This window comes from Armigeres subalbatus, chromosome 2, assembly GCF_024139115.2.
Source record: "Armigeres subalbatus isolate Guangzhou_Male chromosome 2, GZ_Asu_2, whole genome shotgun sequence".
NCBI classification, from domain to species: domain Eukaryota; kingdom Metazoa; phylum Arthropoda; class Insecta; order Diptera; family Culicidae; genus Armigeres; species Armigeres subalbatus.
In genome coordinates this window covers 274104476-274108146 of record NC_085140.1, presented here as the reverse complement: position 1 = coordinate 274108146, position 3671 = coordinate 274104476, and positions in this window count along the sequence as shown.

Below are 3671 nucleotides of genomic sequence, written 5' to 3'. Positions count from 1 at the left end.
TCATACTATGTGAATTTCAAAATATTTTTGTATTACATAATGAAAATATTTGCAAAATACAAAAAGCTACAGTTTTGATGTAACTTTTGTTTGATAAGAAAATTATTTTAAGCTTTTAGAGGATTATTACTGTCATAAGACGATTAACTTATTGATTAACCACTTAATTATAGAGCTTGATCAAATTATGTTTCGTACTCTGACTCGTAGTCGAGTCAAGTACGAGACACTGAAGATGGCCTTACTGTTGAGGTCGAAATACGTATCTGTCAAGATAATTAAGTGGTGGAATTCATGGGATTGTATTAACTCGTCTAAGACAAGTTTTAATGTTTGTTTGTTCAACATTCTGGAGTGACGCTAGCATACTGTCTGCAAAACTTGCCCTGGAATACTAGTTGGGCACAAAATAACTTTTCTCAGTGGTTAATATTACACAGGATTTTATTTTTACACGATTTTTTTTCGCTCGTATTTTTGATCGTGTGACTTTAATTTGCACCAAACTCTTCGCAACATGTTTAAAAAATCCAGAATAAATCAAAGAAAAATCAATGATAATTAATATACGTTAAACATTTAGGATGAGTGGAAAATTGAGAAAAGTAAATCGTGTAAAAACAAAATCCAGTGTATATAAAATTACTTCCATCTTCAAAAATGTTACGTTTTTCAAAAATATGTTTCACTGGTCAAAACGCCCCAGTGTAGGCAGGACGATATGCCCTTACCAACGGGACACAAGCGCGGCGTATTGCCCAGGCACTTTTTGAAATCCATTATTTCACGACTTTCCAAAAAAGCTTTATTACGTGTAATCTGTAATATTTTTATTTGACTACTCACGGGCAATGGATTTGCGACTTGCTGACTACCAAATAAACAAAGTTTGCATAAATTGCGTTGAAAAGTAAAAAGTTATCAAGGAGTTGCCTTAGGGGGGTATATTATACCGTCCTAATCTATATGAGTCTCAAATCGCGATAACTCAAACCCTCAATCAAATTATAGTTTGATCACAAAACACAAAAAAAATAGTACAATATTATTATCCAATCCAGTCTTTGTCATCAAACAACCTGGATAAGAAATTGGTTTCGTCAAAAACGTTGCATAATGCACGATTATGTTATTACACATACAGGAACTTACTTTGATTCTAGGAAATATTGTCAATACAAATCTTGACTAATCCACCTATCAGAATGTCATTTTTCGCATTATAAAAACATTATTTTTACAATAAATTTGATCCATAGTTCGATCTGGTGGGCCTCTCAACGTGCGGTAAGACGCGCCGCTACAAAGCAAGACCATGCTGAGGGTGGTGGGTTCGATTCTCGATGCCGGTCTAGGCAATTTTCGGATTGAAAGTCTGACCTCCCTGGGCATAAAAGTATCATGCCAGTCTCATGATATACGAATGCAAAATGGTAACCTGGCTTAGAAATCTGCAGTCAATAACTGTGGAAGTGCTTAATGAACACTAAGCTGCGAGGCGGCTCTGTCCCAGTGTGTTGATGTAATACCAATAAGAAGAAGAAGAAGAAGTTCGATCTGGTGGGGCCCTCCTTGGCCTAGCGGTAAGACACGTGGCTATAAAGCAAGACCATGCTGAGGGTGCCTGGGTTCGATTCCCGGTGCCGATCTAATCAATTTTCGGATTGGAAATTGTCTCGATTTCCCAAGGCATGAAAGTATCATCGTGTTAGCCTCATGATACACGAATGCAAAATGGTACCTTAGCTTAGAAACCTCGCATTAATAACAGCGGAAAACTGAAGCACCTGCGAGGCGGCAATGTCCCAGGGGATGTAATGCTAGTAAGAAGAAGAAGTTTGATCTAGATGCAACCTGCTGCAAGCAAATCGGTTAATAAAGTGCCAGAATAAGAAGCTAGACTGCTTCGCACACACAGACATCAACTCAATTCGTCGAGTTGAATCTATTAATATATAGGGGAAGGTGAGTAGACTTGATCCCCGGGGAGACTTGATCACCCCGTTTTATCGAGAACTAAAGTAGTTTTGTTCTAGCGATTTTTTAGTATATATCCTCTAGACAAATTACCTTTATGTGGTGAGTTATTCTTTGATTGACAACCTTGTTTATTCGCAGGGCGGTTTGTATGTTTTGACTACAAAACTACAAAACAGTTTGTTTAAACGATATAGCCTTCGTTGCACTTTCCGTGAGGAAGGCAAAACATTAAACAATGTCTGTAGATAAGATAATATCAATAATAAATTGGCGGTTATTTCTACTTTTGCTTCTATCATTAATCGGGGTTTTCTGCGATATGAAATCACTTGATACGGCGTTTAGCTTATGATGTCATACATTGCAGATTATATTAAATGAATAAGTGCAAAATTTTCGGAAATTTACGATGCCTTTCTAAACCAGTTGACGCCTTTTTAAAGCTCTAGATAATTTGATTTGTTCTCATTTCCTGTGCAAGAGTCACATAAAATCACCACTAAGGGAAGATAGTACGTCACGCAAAAATTGGCGATTTTCATTCCCCCTCCCCACTTCGTCACACTATTTGTATTAAAACTCTATATCCCTTCCCGCTTAGATCGTGACGTACTTTGTGGATGGCCCCTAAATGTCATGACATTCTGCCAGCATCACTCTTTTCTGAGTATGGAAAGTATGTACCAATCACATTATAAACGGATGCGTAAATGGAAACATGGACTATATCACAATATAAAAAGTAAAATTGAAGGAAACAAACGATTGTAGATCTTATGGTTTACATCTCTTTATGTTAACGACAAAACGCTCCATAAACTATTACCATTAACCACACAATTACTCGCCTATTAAAATTCACCATTTGAAAGACCATTGTGGAACGGTTTCTGCAAGATCCTGACAACTCCGTAGGAGTGTATACCCAACCCACGGCCGACATGCTCCAAACCAAACCAGAGCCAGGAAATGTATAAATTCCAGGCTTCCCATCCGGACCAAGTGGCAGTGGTGCAAATTCGTGAAGGCGTTAAAATTGAGGCAATTTATTGAACGTTGGAAATATAATCGGTTTCTGTTATGTCACACAGGAAAAGTTAGGTGCTGCTGCATTTCTGGTGTACTTTGCCACCATGCAATAGGATTTGGTCTCAAAACTAACTCAGATAATGTGAAGGCGGGGTTCCATTGTGGAATTGCAGCATGCACAAAATCAATGCATTTCACATGCCGGTACCATTGAATTGCACCGCACCATAAGGGCCATACCTACAGAGAAAATTGAACTGATTAGGTGTGGATAATAGATAGAAAGCTCATCCACCATCCACACCGGGTGTCGTGGGCGTCGAAGTTTGCCGCAGATTATGAATAATCATTTTGTTGATTTGGCGCTAAACCTTAGTGAGCTGAAAATAAACAGCTGGTGGAAAGTATCAGCATCTGGGGGCAGGGTTGACAGACAGATACTGCCCAGATACGTGGCAGCAGCTAATTTGTTTCGATGAAATTGTCCAGACATCGAACTGCCGTCGCCGCCGTCAGCGTCACCAACAGCACCCTGAGGCCAAGTCCAGCAAATATTATACAGGCAAATACGAATAGGTACTTGATTCTTTTTTCGCACTGTGCAAAGATCTGGGAAACCAATGAATCCCGGTGATTTATTTGTTTGGTCCGGCTTTAGTGTC